The 15,438-nt window shown below is 38.1% G+C and overlaps 2 pseudogenes; both read right to left on the bottom strand.

Moving 5' to 3' along the window:
- Window positions 1–7,102: 7,102 nt before the first annotated feature.
- LOC103943520 lies at window positions 7,103–11,152 on the bottom strand (annotated as a pseudogene).
- Window positions 11,153–12,231: 1,079 nt separating this feature from the next.
- On the bottom strand, window positions 12,232–15,438 carry LOC103943414 (annotated as a pseudogene).

Below are 15,438 nucleotides of genomic sequence, written 5' to 3' on the forward strand. Positions count from 1 at the left end.
TGTTCTTCTTTGAACTTTCAATCCCATTTAACATGGGACTTCAAAACCCATTTGTCCCGAGCTTATCTCCAATTTGTCAACAAGCTTTTTTTCCCTCCTTCTCCTTTTTGAAGGCTTGAATTTTCCAAGTCTTGAATGGTAATGCACGGCCGTCGGGACATCAAGTTTGCTTTCTTTTTTTGCTGTACCTTTTTCCTTTCTCCATATCTTTGTTTGGGATCCAACAGACTTTTGAGAAGTTTAACTAAGAAGTAAATATCTTTTTTGAAGCAAAGTCTTCGAAATGACTTCTTTTCTTCCTTTTGGTTTCCACGGAAGAATCAATTCCCAATTAATTTAGGAATATTGCAGGTTTCATGTTTCTTCTCCTTGTAGACTTGGATTTCTAAGTCCAAGCAGGACTTCACGTGGCGTCAGGAAAAGCAAGCCACTTTCAGCTTTACAAAAGCATATGGAGCACTTTTCTTCCTTTAGACCACCTTGAATAGTGGGCTAAATGCTAAATGCTAAATTCTCGCCCTCTTCCCAAAATTTCCTCCAACACTCACTCCAAAGTCCAACTCAAGGGGAAAATGTGAGCCAGATGCTAAAAGGGGAAGTAAGGTCAGAAACCGTCCAAAATTTAGCCCAAAATCGGAGTGGGCCCCACCAAAGAGAGTGGTTTTCAATGTTTGGGCTCCAAACCTAGCCCGTGGACTCGCCAAATGTGCCTAATGCATGCTCCTTCCGACCGGTCGGGACCCACCCACGTGGGCCTGTCGGCCACATTCCCCAGAGCTCCAACCGCTCTTTTGATCAAACGGCTGTGATCATCAGGCCGTTTGTTAATCCAACGGTCTAGATTCAAATTTTTTTATTTATTTTATATTTATATATTACCGAATCCAACGGTTGAGATCGAATATAATCAAATCTAACGGTAAAAAAAAAAAAATCTAACGGCTTAAATTTAAATCCAACAGCTAAAATAATTAAAAAAATTATTTAACTCAAAATTCACCTAAAAACTTTATAAATACCTATGTGTTTGTTCAAATATTCACACAAAACTCATTGAAGAGATATTGAGGATTTTTAGGAAACAAAAACTCTTTGAAAGTTGCATCATTGGTGAATATAGAGGATGCTTGAAGGTTAAAAGGTTGTGTGATCAACTAATATCGGACATATGTTTATATAGAAGATGATTGATGAAAGTTAAACGGTTGGTAAAAGTTGAAAGTTTGGTGTTGAACGGTTGATGAAAGTTGAAAGTTTGGTGTTGAACGGTTGGTGAATTGAAAGTTAGCCCAATGTTGAAAGATTAGTGGAAAGTTGAAGGCTTGCTTTGTGGAAAATTTAATGATTTTTCAATATTTATCGTCATTTAAATACTTTTAAATTAAAATATTTATAAAATTAATTTACATTAGTCTACATATTTTCTTTTTAATTTAATTTAAGAAAAAAATAGCCTAAGTTCATTCTTTAATGATTCCGGACTAAAATTTTAATCCAAAATGATTGGAGCTAAAAAGCCATTTCTAAACTAAAAGCTAAATTTTTTGAACTAAAAAATTTGACTTTTAGCCCAACCAATTGGTGTTAGAGTTTTTAAACTCATCGTATATACTTTTCCTTCTTTGTGCAGAGAAAGACACTTGAAGTTGGAAAAAAGGCAATTGCCCATCTTTCTTTCTTTCTTCACGTATCTCAAGCAGAAGACTCCTTCAATTTTCCAGAAGCAGAGCTCTTAAATGACTTGGGTTGCTTGGGTTTTGCTGCGATACGTCTCTCTAAGAGATAAGAGTTGGCGGAATAAGAAGGAAGAACATCTATTAAAAGCTGTGAAGCCAGAATATCAAAGCTGCTACAGTATCGTCATCTTGAGTACTGCATAAAGCTTTCCTTGACGAAAACTTATTTTATGTCCCTTACTTTTGACTTGTAGCTTCTATTCATTTTGTCTCCATCTCATCTTTTCTTTGCGTCAAATCTTCTAGCCAACTTAGAAGACAACTTCCTTTACTGTTTTTTTTATTCCCTGCTGTAGCTTTCTTTTGCAAACTTTACAATCTTCATTGTTCCTTCTCATTCGAATCCCTAGCACAAAAAGCTTTTGGTAGAACTCTTATATAAAAAGGTAGCCTCCATGTCTTGTACCTGTGGGCAGCAAAGAAAACACCGAAGACAAGAATTTACAAAGAGAACAGTTTCTTTCCTCTCGGGTTGCATCTTGGTATATATTGCTTTCTTTATTGAATTTTTTGATTTGAATTGTAATACATTTCGTAACATAGAAAGCCTTATGGGAAGGCTTTATAATACACAATACAAAGAAAGCTTTACACCCTTGTAACCGGATGCAACAGCACACATACAGCAATAATACAAAGTAAATGACCTCCTGCTGTCAAGGAGTCAGCAATCACATGCAACATTCCTTTCCAGAGTGCACACCCTTGCTGCCTGCTGTCAAGGAGTCAGCAACCACATGCAACATTCCTTTCCAGAGTGCACACCCTTGTTGTCTTTCCTTTATGGCAATGATGACTATAGTTGTAATGATGGCAGGTTACACTTTAACGGGTGCAGCCATGTTTGCTCCAGGTTACACTTCTTCCAATACTCCCCCTCAAGCTGGATCAAAGGGATCAATTGATCCGAGCTTGGATAGGAGATGATGAAAAGTAGTAAATGCCAGTCCTTTGGTGAAGATATCTGCTAGCTGATCATGACTGCAAATGAAGTGTGTAGCAATTACCTTGGACTGCACTTGATTCCGAACATAATGACAATCAACTTCAATGTGTTTAGTTCGCTCATGAAAGACAGGATTTGATGCGATGTGCATTGCTACTTGATTGTCACAGTGAAGGGACATAGGTTGCGGGTGAGGAAACCCTAGATCTGATAGTAGAGTTTTGAGCCAAGGGAGTTCACATGCCGTTGATGCCATAGCACGATATTCTGCCTCTGCACTTGAGCGTGCAACCACACTTTGTTTCTTGCTCTTCCAGGTTACAAGATTACCCCCTACGAATGTGCAAAAACCAGTGATAGACTTGCGATCGAGAGAGTTCCCTGCCCAATCTGCATCTGTATATCCCGAGATCTGAGTATGACCATTATTGCGCTTGAGGATCCCTCTACCAATGGAACCCTTCAGATAGCGAAGCACACGGTGAACAATCTTCATGTGATCTGTGTTTGGAGCATGCATGAACTGACTAACAAGGCTCACAGCATATGATATATCAGGACGAGTTATAGTTAGGTAAATAAGCTTGCCAACCAATCTCTGATAATACTCTATATTAGGAATGAGATCACCATGAGACTGCAGCTTCAAGTTGCTATTCAAAGGTGTCCGAGCAGGTTTACAATCTGTCATGTTTGCCTCATGGAGAAGATCAATGATGTACTTGCGCTGATTTAGAAAACAGCCCTTGTGGGAATATGCCACCTCGATTCCTAAGAAATATTTAAGGGTGCCGAGATCTTTGATAGCAAATTTGTGACTGAGATATTGTTTAAGAGCACTAATCTCAGAAACATTATCACCTGTAACAATTAGGTCATCGACATAAATAAGCACCACAAGTTTACCAGATTTGCCCGATCGCACAAATAGGGAGGAATCAGCATTGCTCCGAGAGAAACCAACTCCCTCTAGGACATGGCTGAGCTTGGCATACCATGCTCGGGGACTTTGCTTGAGGCCATAAATGGCTTTATGAAGTCTGCACACCAGGTCTGGATTGTTTGATTGAGGATGATCCGGAGGGATTTTCATGAAAACTTCTTCTTCTAGTTCCCCATGTAAAAAGGCATTTTAACATCCATTTGAAAGAGAGGCCATGTATTGTTAATGGCAACAGATAACAGCACCCTCACTGTATTCATCTTTGCCACAGGTGCAAAGGTCTCTTTGTAATCTACTTCATAAGTCTGAGTAAATCCACGAGCAACCAATCGAGCCTTGTGTCTTTCAATCGTGCCATCTGAATGGAACTTGATCTTGTACACCCAACGACTTCCTACAGCCTTCTTTCCTTTAGGAAGCTTCATGATGGTCCAGGTGTTGTTTTCGTGAAGAGCTTGAAGCTCTTCTGCCATAGCAGCTCTCTATTCGCTATGTAATTTAGCTTCTTGAAAGCTTTGAGGTTCATAGGTCTCAGTAACTGTATTGAGGAATGCAGCAAATGAAGGTGACACTTTGCTGTAATTAATAACAGAAGTTAAGGGATGCCTGACATTGTAAGTTACATAATCATTTAACTTGGATGGAAGTCTCCTCTCACGGGAAGGATTTCGACGAACTGTGGGAGGTTGAACCACTGGTAGTTGAGCAGTCTCTTGGTTGGAAGGACTTCTTGAGGGTTCAGATAAGATAAGTTCATCAGGTGCCACTGGTGGTGTGTTCTGCAGGTTGTGAGACTGAGAATGGACCTCATTCAGTGTTTGGTCCCTTATGACACCCGTTGCGTCTTCTTTACATGGATATGGTATTGGAAACAAGTCAAGCATGTTCTCCCCCTCTTGAGAGTGGTCCAGAGGTTGAGTGAAGTAAGGCATTGGTTCCTCAAATCTTACATCTCTTGAAACAACCATTTTCTTAGTTGCGGGATTGTAACATTTGTAACCCTTTTGAGTGGAAGAGTAGCCCAAGAAAACACATTTGGCAGCTCGTGGTTCTAGCTTGTCACGTTTTTGTGCTTGAATGTGAACAAAGCATGTACATCCGAACACTCGTAAGTGTGACAAATCGATTTGTCTGCCTTTTAGGATCTCATAGGGTGATTTAAAATTCAAAACCTTACTAGGCAATCTATTGATAAGATATGCAGCAGTGAGAACACCTTGAGACCAGAATTTTTTCGGCAAATTCGAGTGAAACATCAAGGCCCTAGTTTTTTCAAGTAGGTCTCTATTCTTCCTTTCTGCTACCCCATTTTGTTGGGGTGTTCCAACACAACTGGTTTGATGTAGTATGCCATGTGTGCTTAGATAATGAGACATATTATGGGACATATATTCGGAGCCATTATCTGATCGTAAGACATGAATATTTGAAGCAAATTGAGTGTTTACAAGTCTATGAAAATCTTGAAAAACTTCCAACACTTCATTTTTAAATTTCAAAAGATATAACCAAGTTATCCTTGTGAAATCATCCACAAAGGTTACAAAGTATTTGTATCCGTCAAAGGACTCTAGAACTGGTCCCCAAACATCGGAATGCACGATTTCAAAAGGATTACTAGCCCTAGATAGAGAGGAGGTGAAAGGTAATCTAGTGAATTTAGAAAAATGACACACATCACAAGAACTTGTAAACTTGCATAGGTTTGGAAACAAAAAGGATAGGACTTTATCAGAAGGATGTGCAAGGCGTCGGTGCCAAAGTTGTTGTTCCTGAATCAGGCTTGAGGTGACTTGAAAAGCCTTGGGAGTTTGAACATGCTGGAAAAGATAGTAAAGGCCGTTTAGAAAAAAACCTTCACCAATCATCTTCTTGGTGGTGATATCCTGAAAAATCACAGTTTTTGGAGAGAAGATGGCAGTACAGTTTAGTGAGTTTGTGATTTTTCCAACAGATAAAAGTTGAAAAGGGAATGAAGGAACATATAGGGCCTCAGACTCGACATTACTAGAGATCAAATGTATTTTTCCTTTCCCTACAACCATGGCACCCTTGCCATTAGCAACTGACACTTGGGATGGACGTGAAAGTTTTTTAAAATCATACAGATTTGTGGACTTGTTGGTCATATGATCAGTGGCTCCTGAATCTATAATCCAATAATCATGCATATTACCTATTTTAAGAGCAGTTGAGAAGGATCGTAAGATACCTGGAATATCTTGTTGTGTCACGCCTTCTTTCCCAGCCAAAAAACCAGCAAACTGCCCAAGTAGAGCAGCTGGTTTGTTGTCAACATGACTGGTTGATCCTTCATTCTCCCCACCACCTTGTTTCTTGTGAAGGAAGGCAACAAATTCATTTATCAGCATGGCCGGATTAGAGGTGAACATCTGTGCTTCCTCGGAATGAAAGGTCATGGTATGATTTGCCTTGGGTGATGAGTTGTGTGCTCCTCTAATGAAGCTCTTGTTGCTGTCCCTCGAATGCTTGGGCCTTAGTTCAGGATGAAGAATCCAACAATGATCTCGTGTATGTCCACCATTATCACAATAGCTACACTTCACAGTGGGTTTCTTTCCTTTATATCTCCTCTCTTCACTAGCCTTGTGATTTGAGAAATATACCCTAGATTCTGGTATATTTGACTTTAATTCCACAGTCATGATTTTTCTGCGAGTTTCTTCCCTTTGGATAGTGGCACACACACTTGAGAAGGAAGGAAGTTCAGGATTCATGAGAACATGACTCCTGAGATCTTCGTATTCAGAGCTCAAACTTGCTAGAAGCTGAGAGATTTTATCTTCCTCAGCTCTCTTGATCAACACGGCAGCGTCAATGGTGTGTGGCCGATAAACATTCAACTCATTCCACATGGTGGTCAACTTGCCAAGATGATGCACAAACGAGTTCCCTTCCTGTTGTAGACTAGCAATATCCTTTTTTAGCTGGAACACTCGAGCTGCGTTATTCTGATTTCCATACATCTCTTTGAGATTTTTCCAGAGAACGTATGAAGATTCCGCATAACTGAAGATTTCTGCAATCTTTCGATCCATAGAGTTGAGCAGCCATGACATGACCAGCTGGTCCTTGCACAGCCAATCATTGTAATCGGATGAGGACACATCAGGTGCTGGAATCACGCCATTAACATAACCAAGCTTCGATCGTCCTCCTAACGCAAGAGAGACAGCTCTCTCCCACGGGAGATAGTTGAACTCATTTAGTAGGACCGAACTGAGACGTTGATTTGGATTGATATCAACGTCTAGATGAGATGAAGAAGACGCAGCATGCGAGTTTACTTCTTCGCTATGCACGGAGCTCTCTTCAGCCATGATGGATAAGAAAGGGAAACAGGAAGACGGTACTCAGAAGCAGGTCGATAGAGATCACTGCTCTGATACCATATTGAATTTTCTGATTTGAATTGTAATACATTTCGTAGCATAGAAAGCCTTATGGGAAGGCTTTATAATACACAATACAAAGAAAGCTTTACACCCTTATAACCGGATGCAACAGCACACATGCAGCAATAATACAAAGTAAATGACCTCCCTGCTGTCAAGGAGTCAGCAATCACATGCAACATTCCTTTCCAGAGTACACACCCTTGCTGCCTGCTGTCAAGGAGTCAGCAATCACATGCAACATTCCTTTCCAGAGTGCACACCCTTGCTGTCTTTCCTTTATGGCAATGATGACTATAGTTGTAATGATGGCAGGTTACACTTTAACGGGTGCAGCCATGTTTGCTCCAGGTTACACTTCTTCCAATATTCTTCCTGCCATTTCCATAGGGACCAAGCTTGGGATTTTGAAGTTGCACTTAACGGATTGGCGAGGGGTATTTACTGTCTGCAGCAGGTTGCACTATTTATGGTGCATTTTCCGCAGTCTTCTTTTCCAATTTTAGTTTCAAAATGGCGGCCTTGACTGCAGATTTATCCAGTTCTTTATGCATAGAGCAAGTGCCTTCTATGCACCCATGTGCCTTGTCCATTTTTCCTACAATTCCTGGCTGCCATGAGATGACTGTTTGGTCCCAAAAGGAACTTTTCTGTGGCCTCTTCCTCCTCGCTACTCATGAGTAACAACGGCAACAATTGTTCGTACGGATTCATGAGCAAGCCACCTGGACTATTATGCTCAGATTTATGTGAAGTTCTGATTGTGGTGGTTGGGTAATGGCGGCATTGAAGTGTTTTGGAAGGAATGAGGGGAGCGTGTAGGGTTCTTTGCTGACCAAAATTTATTCAGGAAGACACCTACCTGCAAAACGAAATTACTGGGAAAAAAAAAATGAAGAGAAGAGAAACATAGGTTTTATACCTTCTGATTGTTGTTTGTGGTTTGTTCCCCTTCCCTGCAAGACTCAGCTCGGAATCGCCAGCAATGGGATTAGTACTTCGTTGCTTCTTTTCTCTCTCAATTTCTCTCTTAATTTCTGCAGAGTCTCTCCTCCTTTTTCTGTTGTGTCCCTTCCGATAGCAGCTGATGCCTATTTATAGACATCCTAGGCGGGCTCTACAGTTTTTTTTTTCACGTGGGGGAGATGGAGGCCATGTCTTCCGCCACTTTCTCTTAACTTCTCCCAGTAACTGACCAGTCTCCCACGTCTTGCTTGTGCAGAAAGATAGGGAGGCCTTGCTTTGCACGTTACTTCCCCCTTTTGTAGGAAGAAATACATATTTTTTTATTTATGATGTTGATCTATATGTAAAGCCCATCCTCATATTTTTTTTTTGGCTAGATTACATTTTTATTTTGTCTTGTAGCTTGATCCAATTTGTATGGATTTTTTTTTAATATGTTTTTTTTTTTTTTTTTTTGTTCAACATGTATACAACAGCGGCCATTAAGGAAATGATTGAAAAATAAAACTAATATATAGTGAGATTCAGTATAAACCAACCTGCACATTGCCGATAAGATATAAGAACAGTAGCAAGCCAATGACAGAAATAAGAATTGCAAACAAGTTTTCCCAGACATACGTGCTTGTTGACAGATTCATTCCAAAATTACTACAAAGGAGTAGTTACTTGATCTAGCAATCTAAATGATACTGTGCCTGATCTAGATAAGTTTTTATTCAATAATTTGAAAATCATTGGTCGTCAGTGCATATGTGCAAACCTTATATTTCGCAAGCCCCGCCAGAAAGAGTAAAGGAACTTCTTTCCAAACTTGATATGCTCTGAGTTATGATTCTTAAGAGAATCGAGAAATATTCCAAAATCATAGGGAGCTCCATCTGTAGCATTTATCGAGCAATGCTCTTTTAGATATGTTTTATTTCTCAAAGTAGTAGTTCGACGCTGGCAGTAGAAAGTATTCATACATCCAATACGATCTGGACTACGTTTTGCACAGGCACTGTGCCAACATTATGTCTCTCGCTGAATAGAAAAGAAATACCAAAAAACTCCAAGTATCTACAAATGTCACAAATTCATAATCAAATGATTTATCAATTAAGGAAAAATTATGTAGGGAAATACTATGAGTTTTCACATTAACTAATCGAACAAACAAAATATTGTCTTCTAATAATTGAAATGGAAGTAAGTTTGAGAGTACATATAATCGGAAACATGAAATCAAAATCCAACGTCAGTCCAACATTTCTAAAAGAAAGCTTCATCCGGCATAAGTGAATACACAATGTTATAATGAAATGACAATTGTGGTGAAAGTGCCTCGCAAGAATGTAGAGAAAAAAAATTAAAGAGATCTCTAACCCATATTCCAGCATTCTTTCGAAGTTCCTTGGACGACTGGTGAATTCGATATATCCTTGGCAAATATTGACCAAGAAGGAAGACATTGAGAACTTTTTTATGTTCCCTATATGTAGCGCCTCTCATATTGTAAAAAGTAACTACTATTAGCAGCTAAAGAAAAGAAATAAAAAGGGGTTAGAAATCCGATAATTACAGCTAGCTGGTTAAGAATAGCTGCACAAAAAAAAAAAGATACTAGTTTCTCTTACTTGTGGGATGGGAAGAAGAGCGAGAAAATCATTTATGATAGAGAAAGATAACCACGACATCTTTTGAACTATTTTCTTGCCAAATTCAATCAACACTCTTCCTTTTGATTTCCAATCCAAATTTCCTTCAATTTGTATGGAGGTCTCGGTGTTCAGGGTACTTAAGGCCCCAAGTCTTAGGGTACTTAGGGCCACAAGTGTCAGGGTATTTGAGGCCATAGTTTTTGTGGTATTTGCGGCCACATTATCCCTCAATTTTTTGTGCATTTGAACTTTAATACTAACGTCAATTTTATATACAAAATGCACAGTGAAAATGATATCCGTGAGTGTTCACAATACAAGAACATTATTGCTCAGCGTTTTATCCATTTGAAGGCACATATTATCTTGATCAATGATTAAAATGTAAAAGAAGAGAGGATCCAGTGAGACGGCAAACACACAGGACATTACAAATATCATACTCCATATGGGAAGGAATTTCCCCTGTTCATCAAGAATTCCCTTTATTGGGGCATATAATGCCCTTGTAGTCACTAGGTTCCGAGGTCCTATAACAGATCTTGAAACGACATAAAAAAGAACAAATTGCACCCATCAAAATCATGAAAAATCCAGTAGGGTGCTGTTTCAAAGACAATTAGAGTTTATAAGGTATATACATAAACAAATGGATATGCATACGAGAGTTCATGAGAAGAATTAGACAGACAATTAATATGCAGAAAATTAACTGCTTGGCATTTGAAAGCGTAAGGTGAGATTGTAACACGAATGACTTTAATCTTCCAATGAAACGTATAAGTGAAGGTTGTGCATGGATCCTAATCACAAGTTACAGGCATATGATCAATGAAGTATTTTGACCAGCCAAAGACAGTAAAGATACGAGTCCCAGTGTTTGATACAAAGTTAACGTTTGGAAAATTACAGAAACAAATTGCAATGTAAAGAAGTACTAACCCCTCTGCCGGGTTCTCCACATCCAAAGCTTCTCTTCTGTTGGCCATAACTACTCAATTCGTGTTTCTGATAAACCGTGATGATCAGTATTCCCTGCTAGCCTGACAGTACAAAGAGAATATGAGTGATTAGAGAGAGAGAGAGAGAGAGAGAGAGAGTTTGTTTAGTTACATGGATTAATTAATGCTTCCCTGACTCTGAGACTCGTTGTTCAAGTTCCTTTATTATATTGATTATTGACTTAGCTGCAGGTAAAAACATTGACTTGATAAAAAAAAAAAAAAAAAAGCATTTGACGAAGGTTGTTAATCTTCTTCTCAACTTGTAATGAACTTCTTGTTCTATCATACTAATTATAAAAAAGGAAAACTAATGAAAAGAGTTTGAAAACTTTGAGTTTTAACAATAAAAACAAAATAAAGGGTAAAATGAATAGTATCAGATTTGATTTTTTAATATAAAAATGTAATTTTTTGTTAAAATGAACAGTATCGTAAATTCTTCATTAAAACTCTCGCAAACCTGGCAAACCGCTGAATGTCGCCAAGACCGACCGCCATATCTGTTGACTTTTGAGGCGCTTCTTGGACTGGACGACGATGAGCACTGTTTGCTTTCGTCTTCTAACTTCATAAGTTATGTACGTGTTAATGGCCCGAGTTTAAAACGACCATGATGACTTTAAGAGGGCCTAGATTTCCCCCATTCCCTTTATGAAAAATAATTCTTATTATTATTAAGTGAAAGAAAAATATTCGAAACTATTACAATATTTTGAAAAAATGGAAAGTCTCAAACTCATGACACGTGTGAAAATACAATATCATATCTACTAGAATATTAGACAACATACAGATTCTCCCCTAAATGTTAGAAGAATTAGGGACAAAAATTTAAGTAAAGACTCGAAGTTGCATTGAAGGATTATTGCTTAATTAAGTATCTGCTGATCAAAAGTAAAAAGTCAAACCTCGTCTTACCTAAATTTATGTTTGCCTATATAGAGATTCGAACTTGTTCGACTAAAAAACACAAGAGATTCGAACTATGTTATTTAAATTTTATTTTTTTTTCTGTTTAATTTTAAAAAACAAGGAACACGTTGTACTGAATCCCTTGATCATCATTTGGGTGGCTGTGTATGTTGTCTTTCTCCCTCATCATTTAGGCTTTTGATTTAACACGAGAATTGTTATTAGCACTCCAAAAATCTTATCCTACATTCCTTACAAGTGTATTTTCTTTCTAATGTATAAAATTTAGAGTAAAAAAATGAAATATTTGAAGTGTCAATAACAATCTCTTTAATAAACCCCTAATAATTTATATTCAAGTACTATAAGGTTCAATAGCTCTTTGACTTGACCTATAGTTGCAAATGAATTTAAGAAAATGATTTTCACACGCTCATTTTTTTGTTCTATACTCTCCTATTTAATTTTATTCCATGATTATTTTTTGTTTACTAAGTCTAAATCTCATAAATAAACAGAGGCATTCAAAAAGAGATAAAGTGTTTTGCAGAAATCAATCACTTTGCAAAGCATTTCACAACATGACCAATACATATACATATCCCAGAGAGAAATGGTATTGTGGCTACCACTACTTATTAATTATTCAAACGTACGGTTAAATATCAAGCTATCAACCAATAATAATAGTTTTGAGGCCACAGCTACATACAATTATACGAATCGTACAGAGCTAGAGTTGTGTATGGAATTCTTGGCCATAAATTGAGCGTCTCTACTTTGACGTTTCTGAAGATACTATTTGCCTGCTGTCGATGGCAAGCTCTCACCATTGGTATCCGCTATTCCAGTCGGGGACGAGGACGGGCGTTGTTGCGCCTTGGTACGGAAACGACGGAAGGTAGAAAGTGCCACCTCTTCACGATTCTTAGAATAGACCAAGTCCCAATATTTTTTGTATCTGGAGACGACAGTTTCCAAGTCCTTGGCCATGAGCACAAATGCTTCTACTTTTGTCTGACTTTTGACATGTTTGTTGGAGACTGGAAGTTTGGTGAATGTGTTTGATGCCCAATCGAGAAGCTCCTCCCCGTAAAATTGCCCTTTCCCGAGGGGCTCGATGTCCATTGATGAGGTTCTACTCCTAGCTTGACTATCACTAGACGTGTAGGTCCACGTTGTCCCCTCGACAATGAACAGCATGCAGTCGAGCGGATCTCCCATTCGGAAAACGAAGCTGTTCTCAATGTATGTCACTGGCTTCAGGTAGTCGCACATCAACGTCAGAACTTTTTCATTCATGTCCTTAAGCTTGTTAACCTAAACACATGTGCGCGCAAGCAGAGACATATATTATCAGAACAATATTGGAGTGAAAATGGATGCAATTAATAGATGGAGAGAGAGAGAGAGATCAAGGGTTGAAGAACATACTGTTTTTAGTGTATCCTTGAAAAGATGGCGTTTTACAGATCTTTTGGTTTGCCAGGGAAGAATAAGGAATGGCTTGTCAACATCAGCATCTTTGTTTTTTTTCAATATTTGCTCAATGCAATTCATGATTTCGTTCTTGATATTATCAGGGAATTTATTTTCGAATATCCACTTGCGTACACCTAGCTTCTTCATCTGAATTATCCGCTTTCCCTCTTTTATTTTTGTAGCTTCATTCAGCATTAAATTCTGTCTCACCACAAGTAGAATTCATTAGTAAGCTTCTGTCTGCATTAAATTCTGGTTAACCAAAGAACTTAGGTATCTTATACAATTTGAATAGCATTCGCAAATAATTGTATGCGATAGCGGCTCTTAAAAACAGATATAATAAAACAACTATAAAGTGAGATTCAGTTCATACCAACCTGCACATTTCCGATAAGATATAAGAACAGTAGCAAGCCAATGATAGAAATAAGAATTGCAAACAAGTTTTCCCAGACATACGTGCTTGTTGTCAGATTTGTTCCAAAATTACTGCAAAAAAGTAATTAATAGATCAAGCAATATAAATGGTATCGTGTCTGAGAAAGTTTTTTATTCATTAATTTGAAAAATTGTGGGCCGTCAATGCATCTGTGCAAACCTTATATTTCGCAAGCCCCACCAGAAAGAGTAAAGGAACTTCTTTCCAAAGTTGATACGCTCTGCGTTATGATTCTTAAGGGAATCGAGAAATATTCCGAAATTAAACGGTTTTGAAGCACCATCTGGAGTATCTAGCGAGCAACGCTCCTTTAGAAGTGTAATATTTCTTGAAGCAGTAGTTCGACGCCCACAGTAAAAAGTATTCATACATCCATCACGATCTAGACTATGATTTGCACAGGCACTGTACCAGCATGATGTCTCACGTTGAATAGAAAAGAAATACCAAAAAGCTCCAAGTATCTACATCAAGGAAAAATTATGTAGGGCAATGCTATTAGTTTTTACATTAACCAAATCGAACACATAAATTCATGACGAGAGTAAGTTTGAGAGTACATATAATCCGAAAAAAGCAAACAAAATCAACACTAGTCCAACATTTCTAAAAGAAAGTTTAAACCAGCATAAGTGAATACATAATATTGTAATAAAATGACAATTGAGGCAAAACTTACGTGACTGGCAAGAATATAGAGAAAAAAATTGAATAGACCTCTAACCCATGGTCTAGCATTCTCTCGAAGTTCCTTGGATGACTAGTGAATTCGAAATATCCTTGGTAGATATTGACCAAGAAGCAAGACATGCAGAGCCTTTTTATGTTCCATATATCTAGCGGGTCTCATTTTGTAAAAAGCAACTACAATTAGCAACTAGAGAAAAGAAATAAAAAGGGGTTAGAAATCCACTAATTACAGCTAGGTGGTTAAGAATAGCCTCAAAAAAAAAAAAAAAAAATTAGAGTTTAGTTTCTCTTACTTGTGGGACGGGAAGAAGAGCGAGAAAATCATTTATGATGGAAAGAGATGACCACAACAATATTCTTTTTGATCTCCGATCCAAATTTCCTCCAGTTTGCAGGGTACTCGATGCCACAAGTTGCAGGGTATTTGCAGCCTCATTAGCCATCAACTGTTTGTTCTTTTGAACTATAAAGGTGTCGTAAATTTTATATATAAAATGCACAGCGAAAATGAAATCCGTGAGTGATCGCAAAACAAGAACAGTAATGCTCAGCGTTTTGTCCATTTGAAGGCACTTCTTATCTTGATCAATGATTAAAATGTAAAAGAACAGAGGATCTAGTGTGACGGCAAACACACAGGACATTACAAATATCATGCTCCATCTGAGAAGGAATTTCCCCTGTTCATCACGAATTCGCATTGTTGGGGCATATCTCGTTGTAGTCCCTGGTTTCCGACTTGAAACGACAAAGAAAACAACAAATTGCACCCCTCAGAATCATGAAGAAACATAAAATGATCCGGTAGGGTGATCTTTGGGAGACAATTAGAGTTTACTAGGTATACATTTACTAGTGGATATGCATACGAGAGTTCATGAGAAAAATTAGACAGACAGTTAATAGGCAGAAAATTAAATACTCAGCATTTTAGTGTAAGGTGAGATTGAAACACGAATGACTTAAATTGCTCCAACGCAACATATAAGTGAAGGTTGTGCATGGATCCTAATCACAAGTTACAGCTATATGATCAATGAAGTATTTTGACCAGCCAAATCCAGTACAGATACGAGTCCCAGTGTTTGACACAAAGTTACTATTTGAAAAATTACTGATAAAAAAATTTGCAGTCTTAATGTAAAAAGGTACTAACCCCTCTCCCTGGTTCTCCACATCTGGAGCTTCTCTTCCTTTGGCCATAACTACTCAATTCGTGTTTATGATACACCGTGATGATCAGTATTCCCTGCTAGCC

The sequence above is a fragment of a genome, unplaced genomic scaffold (genome assembly GCF_019419815.1).
Source record: "Pyrus x bretschneideri cultivar Hongxiangsu unplaced genomic scaffold, Pyrus_bretschneideri_v1 Contig57, whole genome shotgun sequence".
Classification (NCBI taxonomy): domain Eukaryota; kingdom Viridiplantae; phylum Streptophyta; class Magnoliopsida; order Rosales; family Rosaceae; genus Pyrus; species Pyrus x bretschneideri.